Source organism: Podarcis muralis, chromosome 8 (genome assembly GCF_964188315.1).
Source record: "Podarcis muralis chromosome 8, rPodMur119.hap1.1, whole genome shotgun sequence".
NCBI lineage: Eukaryota > Metazoa > Chordata > Lepidosauria > Squamata > Lacertidae > Podarcis > Podarcis muralis.
This window is the reverse complement of record NC_135662.1, coordinates 40,607,337-40,621,824: the sequence shown is the minus strand read 5'-3', so window position 1 is coordinate 40,621,824 and position 14,488 is coordinate 40,607,337. Positions and strand designations below refer to the sequence as shown.

At 41.3% G+C, this 14,488-nt stretch overlaps 1 long non-coding RNA gene across 1 annotated transcript; it reads right to left on the bottom strand.

The window, feature by feature from the left end:
* Positions 1-3,484: 3,484 nt before the first annotated feature.
* On the bottom strand, positions 3,485-11,195 carry LOC114600629 (uncharacterized). The gene is made up of 2 exons (XR_003707608.2): positions 11,014-11,195; positions 3,485-8,887 (listed from the first exon to the last, which is right to left on the bottom strand). It is a non-coding gene; the product is annotated as an uncharacterized LOC114600629 (long non-coding RNA).
* Between the last annotated feature and the right edge of the window lie 3,293 nt (positions 11,196-14,488).

Here is a 14,488-nt window from a genome sequence, read left to right as displayed (position 1 = left end):
TGCCCACAGACAGCTTTCCGGGTCATGTGGCCAGCATGACTAAACAGCTTCTGGTGCAACAGGACACCGTGACGAGTGCCAGAGTGCATGGAAACACCGTTTACCTTCCCGACACAACATACATAAAATAATTAACAGCATATTCTCAGTAGATTTAAATATCTCATTGGAACATAGGGGTGGGCTGGGCCATCCTGTGACATAATGCCTTGTTCTTCTAATGTTTTAGTACATTTTCATTACTGCATATACAATAATGATGTTTGAGCTTTGCTCCTTAGCTCCAGCTGTGTTAGACTCCCCTGCCCCCCCATCTTCATTATTAAAAATGTGTTTGGGGAGTTTTGTTTATAGGGTCAAGATCCAAGCTTTTGGAGAAATAAGTGTTGTAAGAGCTGTACAGGAGATCTGAAGTAACGCTGCATGGAAATTTCTTTTACTTCCTCTTTGCAAGGAAAGGCTCCAGCACTGAAAGCTGTAGACTTCCCATCAAGCAGCCATCTGTGCAGCACTTGGGAACAGTGGTGAGTGCCTGAATCATCAGGTTTGGCAGTCATTTACCCACCACTCTGTTCCCTTTGGGCAGCTCTTTAGTGAATTTGGAGGAAAGGGGGAAGAGATGAGGCAGGACAAGGGAAGGAAGGATAGAAAGAGAGAGAGAGAGAGATAAACTGCCTTTTAGCTTCATGATTTATGTTTGGTCCAAGCGTAGTCCTGCTTTATTTTTTCTCTCTTGGAATTTATCTTGGACATGTTGTTTCAATATGAGACAATCAGCTGAGCTCTCTTTGGAATGTCCCCAGAGAGGAGAAACAGCCTCCCAGTAGGGTAATATGTTCAGCAGAACACTAAAATGCATTTTTGAACATCTGCGTTCTATTTATGCCTCCAGAGTACTTCCCATCAGCTTTAGGGGAATCAAAAGATGCTTTGAAAGATGCTCACCAATTCTTCATGCTTCACTGTAATTTGCAAGAGAGCTTGCTCTTTTAAGCTGGTTTACCTAAGGCATGTGATTGCTGTAGACCAAACATTACAAACCTATGGTCCTTCATAATGAAAGGAATCCTTTTATTGACCTGCTATTTGTAGATGTCTTAATAGGTTCTACTGATTAATCTTTCAGATACATTTTTTAGTTGTCACTAAGGAAAAGCTGTCACCAAGGAAAACACATCTGCTCAGGATGTTCAAGGAAGGAGTGATATATCAGGTTTTATTAAGAAGTGATAATAAAGGCCACACTACATGTTAGGTTGGGAGTTCTGCAATTGGAGTGCCTTATGAAATTTCTTCTAAAACGTTGTGTGTGGTGTTTGTGTGATTTGGATCATTGTGTGTGACTTAAATTGTTCCTCTAATCTGCTCTATTTCACAGAGGAGAAACTATACAAGCACAGCTTTGTGGTTTCATGCTTTTCCTTCTGCACTTAAGCGCAGCTCAGGGAAGAGTGATTTGTCTTAGGTCCATGATGTAGATGGACATGTGTGACTAGTTTTTGGAGAAGAAAAGTGCACTGGGAGATCCAGCCACAAAACTATAATGTAAGATGGAGTTTGAATAAAAGAATATACTGTACTGTGAAATGCTAAAGAATGATACCAATTAATATACCACAGGGATGTTAATTTGTGATGGATGAATCTTGAGCTGAAGCAGGGTGAATCATAAGGGCTTGGGGCTTGCTGGAAGTAAATGAGCATCTGTACAAGGCAGCATAAGTCAAATTATTTCTGGTTACTTGGTGATTCTGACATAAGAAAATGTTGAAGAGAGGCAACTAGCAAAGAAAAATTAAATGGCTCTAAGCTTGCCATATAAGGACAAACACCTAAGTCAAGTGATGAGATAAAGGGTAACAAATATCCAGTAGGGGGGTGTTGCCACTCACCTGACCTCTGGTCAACTGTGTCACTGTAGCTTACTAGGAGGTAGAGTGGAAGGGGCAAGGCAGCTGTGAGGTTGGCATGGTGCAAATGCACTGGAATAGCCAATCTGGTGCTCCCACCGGTGCATCTACACTGACCTCATTCCCACCTTGCCCTTGCCCCTCCCCCTCTATGTCCCAGTAAGCAGCAGTGACAGAAGTGACTGCAGGTCAGGTGAGCAGTGCCACCCCATCCATGCCATCCAATATTGCAAATACCAGAAAGGGGAGGGAGAGATCTGTTATGGCGGGCAGGTCAACACTGTAATCCAAGGGAACAATTTTACCTAGAAAGTTATGTAATCCTTTTTAGTTCTCTCCCCTGCAAATTCCACCCACTTCTGTCAAAAAGAGGAAAAAACCACGATAGCTGTTTTATAAATTTACCAATAGTAAATGGAGTGAGGGGTATGGAAATGAAGTGGGCCCTAAATTTTATGAGCTGCTGTTACAGGAAAATCACTGAGGCTATCTTTTTAAAATTTAGCAAGCTTCATTCTCTTGGAAGAAATGATGAAAGCACTTTAGATCAAGGTGGGCTATTTCCCAAAGTGTTAGATCATGATCTAAACCAAATTCATCTGCCCTGTGAAGAATAATGAAATCTCATTGCTGAATTTATCAGTCTTGAAGGTAACATATTAAAATTGATGAGCCTTTTTTCTATGCTTCATGGCAAATATCTCAGCCAGGGTGTTGGCTAGTTTAATTCTGCTTGATAAAAGAAAAGAAAAACTGCAAAAAAAAAAGTTTGGATTTTTTTTTAAATATAAAAAAGAATACATTTTCATTAATTCAGTCAAATGTAAAACAGACTATTGAAACACACACACACTCCTTGAACAAACAACCAGGGCCTTGACTTGTGAAATTTCATTCTCATACGGGTGCTGAAGAAGTTCCCATAGTACTGTTATGACTTGTTATCTGTCTTCACAGGATATACTCCCACACTCTTTCTTCCAGGGTCCCTGCTTCCTGTGGGTCTTCCCACAGCTGCCAGCATAGACAGCTTGCGTCTGGAATAGGCTTCATGTCAGCCTGAAGATGCTTATACTCTCTCACTCAACTGAGTGAGTCAACACACAAATGTGGCAGATGTTCAGCATCAGGAGGCAAAAAACTTGCATTTTGCACCATGCAGCAAATTCTTTTTTCTCTGATACCTTTAATTTCCTCTCCGCAGGATGTGGAATAATTTTCCTCTGCTGCTGCAATTCTTGTGAACTCAGGGGTCTGTGAATTTTACAAGGACATTTGCATTGCCATGTCATGTGTGCTCAGACTTAATGAGGCTAAGTTCACTGATGCGAGCTTTTCCTTGTTTTATTTCTTCCCCTCCCGATGGCTGAAAGATGAATGGCAACTCTGATAATATATGACAATTGTGGATTACTTATGCACTTTGTGTATGTGAGGTGGCTAGTGAATGAGAAGGCAATTTTTAAACACACCAACAACCAATAATCTGTGGAAATTAATGCATGAACCAGTGTTACAAAATCCCACCCACTGTACATAGAAACCCAGTCAGATGGGCGGGTTTTTTTTAAAAAAAATTATTTCCAGGTATTTGAGTACTATACTGTATAAGATGCTAGCTTTGTAGTATAGAGAATTATACTATGTGCCATGTGGCATCCCACCACCATGTTGCTGACTGCTGTTGAAACTTAGTGTAAGCTGATTCAGCTGGACACAGCTTATGGAACAACAGGTTAAGAAAAAGACACGTCTAAACCAAGGAGCATAGACTTTGTCTTTTGTTCTAGCTTATTATTTTAAGTAAAGTATTCAGACATAGATTTATCCTTTAAAACACAAGTGATATATCAAACCAAGAATGTAATGTATGTTATAGTTTCTTTGGGAGATTCATGCTTTGTTATTTTTATTTAAAAAAACACACCCCCAAACCCACTTTACATTAATTGTAAAGCTAGCTTGATGTTATGCCTTGGAGAATGAGTACTGAGACTTGTGCAAAGCACTTAGACAGTGGCCCTGATCCAAGTCAAGTTCATTAAGACAGGCAGCTCAATCATATACTCCCACTACACCACCAGCAGCAGCTGTGCCATAACCACACCAGCAAAGTGTAATCACAATTCTATGCACTCCCAGCAGAAAGAAAGAATAGTGATGTCATGATGGTGGTGGTGATAAAAATAATACAAAGAAAATATGTGATTTCATTACTTATTCATTCATTTACATTATTTAGATAATTCTAAAAGTGTTACCACGCCCCTAGCTTCAGGTGATGGGGGATTCAGGGCAGGGCATCAGAGGTTGATGTTAGTATTTGGGCAAGTTCTTGTGGGAAAAGACAGTGTGTTAGGGCAAGGGTAGCTAACCTGTGGCTCCCCAGGTTTTGTTGGATTCCAACTCCCATCTGCCCTAATGAGTATGTCCAATGGTCAGAGATGATGGGAGCGGGGATCCAGCATTATCTTGAGGACCAAAAGTTCACCACCCCCTAGTTTAGTGCTCCCTAGGTTGAAATTGTGCTTGGAAATGGGTTAGGAGCCACTATAAGAATCTCAGTTCAGTGTCAAGGGAAAATTTGATGAGCATCCCTTCAATTCCTTCATCCAAGTCATTTATAAAGACATTGAACAATAACAGGCCCAGGACAGAACCCTGCGGCACCCCACTTGTAACTTTTGACCAGGATGACGAGGGACCATCAATGAGAACTCTGGGTTCAGTCAGTCAACCAGCTACAAATCCAGAGCATTCCCCTGATTTGTCTGGCATGACTTATTTTTGAGAAACCCATGCTGGGTCTTAGTAATCACAGCATCCTTTTCTAGGTGCTCAGAGATTGACTGCTTAATGATTTGTTCTAAGACTTTTCCTGGTATTGATGTCAAGCTCATGAGTTGGTAGTTACCTTGGTCTTCTCTCCGCCCCCCTTTGAAGATAGGGATATTTGCCCACCTCCAATCTTTAGGAACCTCACCTGTTCTCCAAGAATTCTCAAAGATTATAGTCAGAGACTCTGAGATTACATCTGCAAGCTCCTTTAGTACCCTTGGGCACAGCTGATCAAGCCCTGGAGATTGGAATTCGTTTAAAGTAGCTAAGTGTTCCCTTATAGCCTCTTTTCCTATCTTGGGCCACAGTTCCCTCCTTACATCATATTTTATGTTAACACTAGGTTGGGAATTGCTTTCTTTCCCCCTTCCCATTTATTTATTGCAAGTTAGATTCTGAACAACTCAAAAGCTGCAGATATTTGCTTCCTTTAACATTGGACCAACCTCCAAAATACTAAAACACATGAATGGTACTTGACCCTCAAAATCTGAAAAGGGAGTGAGAGCACTTGGCAATCACTTCTGTCACCTTCTTTATGCATAATGGCAACCTACCAATACTATTCTTGGGTATAGTGTACCTGTCTTTGGCCAGAACTTCATAATCCTTATTTGTCCAGCCATTTTACGAGAATACCAAAAAAGAATTTGGCTACTCACATTAAGAAGGAAAGGATGAATGGCTAGGCTGGTTTTCTTGTAGCAAAGGATCATATTACAGGTGGAATCTTGGGGTTGCCTGGTCCAAAATCAGACAATTATTCTTTATATCTAATCCTTCTAACAGAACCTTACATAAAGTGTACACTGAGGAAGAGCTTTTCCAGGTCAAGCAATACTCCGTAAATCACACATGCATGGCTTGAGCTCACACTTATTTTACAAATGAGTGGGCTGCATATTTTTCATGCGAAGTATAAATGCTCCCTCATAGTAGAAAAACATTAGCTTCCATGAAAGGGCAAGTGATCTGCATCTAACAGAGGTCCCTCTAGCATATGCATTATTTTACATTCAGAAATTATTTACATCCCAAAGATTAGCTGCTGCTGCTGAAATCGCTTTCTCTTCTCAAGATGCTCCTGCCCTGTGAAAAAGAGAGTTGTGTTTTGATGAAGTCTCTCTGTATACAGGAATGTGAGTATTAATTAAACACAGACAGCAAGAGGTCTCTTCAGGTGGCATTTGAGTGAATGGCTTCCAGAAAGATAATTAACAAACTTCACATAAAAAAGAAACTGTTTTCTCACACGCTGAGCTAGATTAGTAGATGAGGGCAGTAATGTCCTGGAAAGGAGGTATGTAAACAAGAAAAGGTGGCAGTGTTAGGTTTGTGGTGAACTGGGTCTGTTAGCGGCATAAACAGCATGAAGAAGACTTCTAAACAAAATCTCCAACTGATCAGTGGAGCCGACCCACCACAGGCCTTCGATGGTGCAGAGAAAATAACTTCACATTTTCAGAGGACACTAGTGTGTCTGTAACAGCAGGGATCCTCAGATTTTATTGTCACTGTGTAATTGTCACTGTTGTTGCCACAAGGTGTAATTCTCTTGGGTGAGCTGGGGCTGTAGATACATTCTTTCTTTTCAGCTTGTATATTGGAAGCAGTTTGGTCTGGCTTTCATGCTGTCTCTAACACTGTTTTTGCTAGTGATAATTGAATCCATTTGGACATTTCCCATGCCTGTAATTCCAGTATAAAAACTATATTGCCTAGAATCAACATTCAGGTTAAAAACGGAAGTATATTGAAACATGATGCTTTACCTGGGCTTCTGCTAACTGCTCCAGACTTTCATCCTTGCGCAGAGCACTTAAGCATGAACTTAAGCATTTCAGAAGTCCATCTGAAATTGACTAAACCACATCTTAGGCAACAGAATAACATAGATGCTTTAAATGGGTCATAGAAACACATATTTATGACTAAATATGTGGCCTGTTTTAGAGACATCGTGTCTCCGCAGTACTGATCCAAATTGGCATATTTGAACATTGGATAACAAGAAGTGACTTCCTAAATAATGGATTACATGGCTGAAGCTAGGCACCCGCCACTAGAAAACATATTTATTTATCTGTTTCAAACATTTACATTCCGCATTTTACTAATAAATTCAAGGCAGTCTACCAAAATTAAAACAAGTAAAGCAACAATTCATACACTTAAGACAAACAGCATTTAAAGCACTATGATACCATAATGGACATGGCTTCCTTCAAATATTTCTGGGAGCTGTAGTTTGTTAAGGGTACTGGAAGTTGTTAGGAGACTGCTATTCCTTTCGCAGAGCTACAGTTTCCAGAGTTCCCTGGGCAGAGGAATTGATTGTTAAACTACTCTTGAGAATGCCATGACTGTTTAAAGTGGTATCATGGTGCTTTAAATGTATGATGTGAAGGTAGCCTTAGATTTGCAATTTTACCTCCATAGCTTCATGTCCTGCACAACTGGCATGTTTGGTAGAGAACAGGCCTGCTTCCTGCAGGCATTGGGTGTGTGAGTTCCTATGGGGATCTCTCTAGCAAAGATGATCCAGCAGGATTTGGCTCTGCCGGCCAGCAGCTGACTGGCAGAAGACTGAAAGCCTGCTTTCCCTTGCCAACCAGGGAGTGCACTTTAAGGCTCTTGATTGTGCATTGGCAGCTGCGTCTTTACCTGCCTCACACCTGACATTGCATATGATGTCAGATGTGGGGCAGGTGAGTGTGGTTTGGGGGAAACAGCCTCATGGGCCAAATTTGAACCTTGGGACAGGGCATATTTGGCCCATGGATGAGAGGTTCCTCACCCCTCTTGAACGTCAAGAGAAGCAGGCTCACCACATTTGATCTGATCCAGCTAACTGTCATATGATTGTGGGAGCTTGCTTCTGCGCTTCTATCCCTAGCTGAATGGGCTATTGCAAGTGCACAGATGATTTCTGAGCCACATTGACCAGCCCCAGGCAATGCACACCTAATCTGATTTAAATTGCAATTGCTGTTTGGATCAGGGAGCAGGATTAGTCTCCCTGCTCTTTCCTTCCTGCCAAAGAGCTGATAAACACAATTCAGAGTATCTGCATCTGGGTCCTGGTGTTTTGTAGCTTGTTCTTAGTTTTTCTGTGTAAGGCTTATTCTCTGCTTAGTTACCAGCATTGAAGCGGATCTGGGTACAATGAAGCTTAGTTCTGTTCTGTTATATAGTCTGAATGCATAAACATAGTGTGGTGGTATATTTTAACAACTGGGCTGCAAATACTTCTCCTTTTTCATATGTCAGGGAGATAGACTTCAGATACCTTTGACACAAACAAAGGTATTTTGATGAGACTCTGCAAGCCAAGCATTAGTGCAGCTTTTCACCACCAATAGAATTACGGTGCACTGAAATAACAAAAAAAGGGAGACAGCAATAGAAAGAAAGCAGGCACCATATGTGATGGATTCGGTGTGTGTGTGTATGTGAGGGGGACCAGCTTAGGAAGTTTAAAGTTCCTATCAGAGCGAGACCAGGAACTGAATCAGAAGCTGAAATGACTGTGACGCTGTATTGAACTGGGTTTCCCAGTGGTTTACTGGCAGAGATGGAGATCAGGTACTATGGATGATGGTTCTGGATTTTGCAAGAAATAAAATAGATTGCATCCGCTTCTCTCCATCTCCGGTAAAGCTAGGGCAGAAGCAGCAGCTAATGAATATGAAGAACCATCCCAGGGTTAATTTTGTGTTGAGTCGCTATACCGCTAATTTTGGCCATAGAGAAATAAACTGTGATGTTACAGTCAAGCAGCAAACCTGAACATTTCATGGAAGTGGGTTTGTTGTCATAGAAGAACTTTTTGCACAAATATATGATGACAGAACAAACTTAATGATGAAATCATAGCAGCATGTTTTGCTGATAATAAGTTCTTATAATTCAGACTCATAAAGAGTAAGAGGTCAATTCCATTTTTGCCTCATTTAGGAAATATCAAACCCACCGTATTTATGTAGATTTTTATTATGCTGTTATTTTGAGGACTAACAGACTGAAACACTGTTAGAGCCTAGTGGTTAAGAACCTGAGCAATGAACTGGATCCAGATTCAGTCACGAACCCACTGGGTGGCTTTCGGCAAGGGTCTTCTCTCTGCCTCTGACGGCCATCTGTGAAATGTAGATCACAATATCAGCCTACTTAGCAGTTTTTGTAGGATAATGGAGATAATAGATATGAAGCACCTGAAGCACTAAGGGTGTGTGTGGAGATAATAGAAAAAAACTTATTCTTAGTGTTACTTCCATGTTGCAAACCTTTGAAGGTTTCTATAAGGTTTTAAAGTTAAACCTTAAAAAGGAAAAACAAATCTGTATGAAAAAATGTGCAAAGAGAAGAAAGATGGGACCTTTGCAGTCAGGATGACTGTGTTTGATGGAAAGATCTGTTTTTGATTAACATGCCAAAAAGTACTTAGGTTGAAAAATTTACTAGATGCTTTGAAAGGCAAACCATTTAGAAATATGTCATAGAGTCAGTCCTGGGAATGATTTAAAAGCCAGTGTTCTCTTCCCATTCAAAAATGGAGGTGGGTGTTTCTACCTTTTTAGTGTGTCATTCGCTTAATAGAAATAATAACACCAGTGCTCTGAAAACCAAAGTACTTGATAAGCATTTGGTGAAATTTGTTAGCCTAGGCCAGTGACTGCCAACATGGCACCCATGGGCACACATTTGCCCACAAAGGCCTTCTCTGGCTTCAAGGAAGCATTCTGTTGTAGCAAACAGAGTATGCTCAGGTGTGTGCTTGGTTGCAGTGTGGTGTGGTTCCCCCAGCAGTTTCTCTGGTTTGCAGATGTGCCCATGAGCCCCAAAAAGGTGGTGTCCCCAGTCTAGGCATTATAAATGTTTGCAATGGCACATGGCAGTATAATATATTGGTTGGTTTGGTTGGCATCCCTCTTTCTTGGGAGACAATGGAGGAGTGTGCCTTTGGGAGTGAAGTCAAAGGACAGTATAAACTGGCATTTGCCTGATGCTTTTGCCAAGTGCTATCATGATCAGCCGATGACTGGCACTTGCAGAGCCCTGTGCCTCTTCAGCTGCACTAGGGAGTTCTTGAAGGGGAATTCCTTAATGCAGCAGATCCCAGTGGAACAATCAGGGGCTCACTTTAAGCTCCCGATTCTTCCTTTTGAGCCATGTCCTTATCTGCTCCACATCTGACATCACATGTGGGCATAGGTTTGGGGGGGGGGGAATGGCCCTATGGGCCAAATTGGGACCATGCTAGATCTAAGCAGGCCACAGGTAGGATGCTTCCACCCCTGCAGATATACTTGCAGATACAGGTGTGTAGCAAAGGTGGAGGTATGAAGGCACCATTTGCTGTTCACCTGAATGAGGTCTGAGAGACAACTGAAGGAAGATCTCAAGTTCTGGCCCCTGAAAACCACTATAGGTCATGCACTAGGGCTCAGATGTAGACTCAGATTCTCTCCTATCCTTAAGACAGTATTTCTCAATTCACTCTAGGTGCATCTTTTCCCAGCTTGGGTTTCCAGACATTGTTGTGGGCTTGTCATCTGCTTTGGTACCTCATCAACCAGAGCAGCTGAACTAGTTTAAGTTCTCAGCAGCAATGAGAAGTTCACCAGAGACAATAAATCATTGACATAATGAATTTCTGGCTAGTATATGAGGTGATTCAGAAATATATATCTCAGCAAATTGCAGCAATCTGTGGCATTCCCATCAGGTGATGAATACTCTGTTGGAACACACAATTCACATGAAGAGAACAAGCAAACGGAAAATAAGACATGCAGTATGGGGGGAAAATAGCGTTTTAGTATATTTTTAGGACATTGAAAACATATATCTGTTTGGATTGTTAATGAAAGATGTAAGTGGCAACTTTTCTCTCAGGAAACAAGCATGCCTGCACATTCCATAAAGAAAAGAGCTGATTGCCAGTGCCACTTAATCCTGCCTGGAATTAATATCAAATTAATACATATCATAAGAAAACTTATTTGAATAATAATAATAATAATAATAATAATAATAATAATAATAAATTTATTATTTATACCCCGCCCATCTGGCTGGGTTTCCCTAGCCACTCTGGGCGGCTTCCAACTGAGTATTAAAAACAATACAGCTTCAGACATTAAAAACTTATCTGAATAGTGTGTTTTGAAGTATTTAAAGAAAATGAAGTACTGCAATTAGTGATCCCACAGCCACTCTGCTGCTGAACAATGAGCTTTGATTTATTAAAGTTATATCTCACCTTTATTCCATTATGGAGATAACGGCAACACACAACCAGTCTCACATCAAGGCACTGACCAGACCCAGACTCCTTAGCTTCAGCATGCATGCTGTTTGTGTCATAAAAATATAAGGAAAGTCTTGCTGAATCATCCCAAATGCCAACCTAGTCCAGCATCCTGTTCTCACAGTAGCCAACCAGATACCTAAGGGAAGTCCACAGGCAGGACCTGAGTACAATAGGCTGTCCCCACCTGACCCTTAAGAACATGCTGTTGAAAGCAACCTAACACAAACTGAAGGTTTTCAGCAAAGCTAGTTATGGGCCACCTTCCTCCATTCTTCTAGGCTTGGCTTGTAATTAGTTTTTTTAATTGCTTTTTGGGAGAATCCTGAAAAAAAACCCAACTCTTGGGATTTTCTGAGTTCTTTCCAAGAAAGTTCATGAAACAAAACATAAGGGAGCTCTTAAGATGATTTAGCACTGAAAAGAGAACCTGGTGTAAGCTTCTCTTAACCCCTAGCTGCTTCCAATTTAATTGCATTGCAAGGGGTTGGGCTGGATGACTCTTAGGGTCCCTTCCAGCTCTACAATTCATAGAGCATGGAAAACTATGTTCCCCACACCAGTAAATGCCTCAACATTTTATGATTTTAAACATTTGGTAAAAGCCTCACAGAATCTTGTGGCACCTTAAAAGCTATCAAATTAATCTACAGTGGTACCTCGAGTTACATACACTTCAGGTTACAGACTCTGCTAACCCAGAAATAGTACCTCAGGTTAAGAACTTTGCTTCAGGATGAGAACAGAAATCGTGCGGCGGCAGCAGGAGGCCCCATTAACTAAAGTGGTACTTCAGGTTAAGAACAGTTTCAGGTTAAGAATGGACCTCAAAAACGAATTAAGTTCTTAACCCAAGGCACCACTGTAGCTGCACCTGATAAGGCAAATTCTGAAATGAAGGAGCCTTCTTCAAAAGGGGGCATCTGGAAGTCTTAGCAATGGGAACAACAGAATGGAGCATCAAATGCAATCGTTTCAAAATAACTATCATCTTAAAAAGGGGATTAAAAGGATCAATACAGCACAACTGGATTAATTTAGACACACTTCTTGTTAGTCCTTAGCCCTGCTGACATAAATCAGGAAACCATGATTGTTTGGGTCACCAAACTAAAACCATTACCCTCCCAAAACAGACAATGCTCTGATTTATTATTTCTTCATATGAAAACACTTGTCAGGCAGTTGGTAAATTGCTGTGTCTGCAAAGCTAGATGATAATCTTATTTTGAAGCTTCTTGAAATGCTTGCTCAACCCCCCCCAAAAAACACTATATAAATATATTTTAACTAACATGACAGATTTTCTTTTTTTTGGAAGGGGAAATGGAGTGAAAATATTAACATCAGGCATAATAAAAGACTGCAGTGCTGAGCACGCTTACAAAATGGTAAATTCAAGTACATTCAGTAAGATGTCTTCTGAGTTAATATCCTCCTCCTCCTCCTCCTCCTCCTTCATTTACATTTATTCCCCAACTTTTCGTGTTACTCTAACGTACTCAACTCTCTCAATAAAAACAGATCTTCTTCCATGAGAGTCTGACTTAGGGCTAACCCAGGAGTGGGGACCCTTTGACTCCCCAGATGTTATTATTTTTATTAGTATCATTAATTTATGAATCACCTTCTACCCAACTGATTCAAGGTGGTATACAATAAACACAATTTAGAACATTAAAAAAACAGCAGATACATTTAAAACAGTTCAAAAGCAATTCAAATGAACCACAACTCCCATCAGCCCTAGACGGCATGAGCAATGGGCAGGGATGATGGAAGTTGTTGTTCAGCTATATCTGAGCTAACCTAACCATTCTAGTCTTCCCTGCATGATAGCACTTTGTGAATGTAGCTTTTCCATTTGAGAAATGTGTTAGCCTCTTTGCTTCTCTCTGTTCCACTGTATTCTGCTGCTTGTGAACAACTTAGAGGTGTCTGCTGAAATGCTTTGGCTCCTTAGACTTAGCGTCTTGCAGTTGGAGTGGGTTGGTGAAATTGGGGATGTAGCAAACATGATTCATTAAAAAAAATCCCTCAAGTCCTGGGACAAATTCTATGGGATTCCCACGTTTATTATGTGGGAAAGTGTTGAACATCTTGTATGCATTATTTTTTTTCATGCTTGGATTCTCTAACTCCCCGTCTGCTATGCTATTGGTTCCTATTAGGTATTGCTGCAAGGGTGGGGAACCTCTAGGGCCACGTTGCCAATTTTAAATTGCCAAGCGACCCATGCCAAAAAACATACATGAGCATTGTTCTTCCTCAAGAACTCATGCAAACATGTGCATTCTCCCCTTCTCTCTTTGAAAAGAGTTGGAAATGGATTTGGGAGTATGAGGAACTAGGGTGGAGTTGCAGGGGGCGGGGGCAGAAAGGAGGAAGAGCCAGATTTCCCTGGCTGGTAAATCAGAGCAATTACTTTATTTAAAAAAGGGAAATTTGGAAATTGTGAGCTGGTAGGTAGAAAGTGTGCCAGGTCCAGTAGGGTTAGGCCCTTTGGCAAGATGTCTTCAGAGGCCTCCTTGCTGCTGTTGCCACCACTACCCATTTGCTTGCCCCATTCCTCTAGGCCTGGTCCAAGGGAAAAGGGCAAGCCAAACCAAGAAAGCCTCTTGTCTTGTGGTTTACTCAGAGCAGGCAGTGACGGGAATGTGGTGGAAGAGGAGGAGAAGCAGGGCCAGGGAGCTCAAGAGACTGGCAGTGGGCCCCTGGTGGGGCATAGAGACATTGCCAGTGATACCGACTCCAGAGGCACACGCTATTTAGAAACATACTAATAGCCCGTGGTAGATTTTCATTCTTATGCGTCTGTGAACCTTTTGTATGCAGTGATTCAGCTATGCCTGGATGTTGGGACCTAAGTCCCGGGCACCACAGCCTAGCCCCCCAGTGATCACTCAGAGAATGGCAGATAATGGGGGCAGTGGAAAGCACATCTGGCATCAGCCCTGGGCTGCCAAGCACATGCTGGAACCCTCAGAGGCCAATGGTGGTCAATGTAGCAGACATTTTGAAAATAAGAAGCATTTTATACTTGGGGGAGATGGGTAGCCAGCCAGGCATGTGCATGATTACAGATCCTCATTTTATTATTTTTATTATCCTTTTCTGCAACAAAATGGGGCTTATTTCCAAGTAAATTATGCTGGCTGTTTGCCATAATAAACATGACAAACATATTTACAAGTAAACAGGATCTCAGGGTAGCAGAAGCAAATCCTATTTTTTGGTATCATTATGGTACTATGCCTTAAGTTAATTTAAAATGCAAACCTGGGCATGCATTAAAACAAAAATCAGGGCTTGCACACTGTTTTCTGTTATTGCTCTAACAGGTCAGGAATGTAGAAGGAGTTGTAAAGCATGGAATTGAGGAGGAGAGAGAAGAGAAAGGTTAATTATGTGCATCCCAAATGAAGTA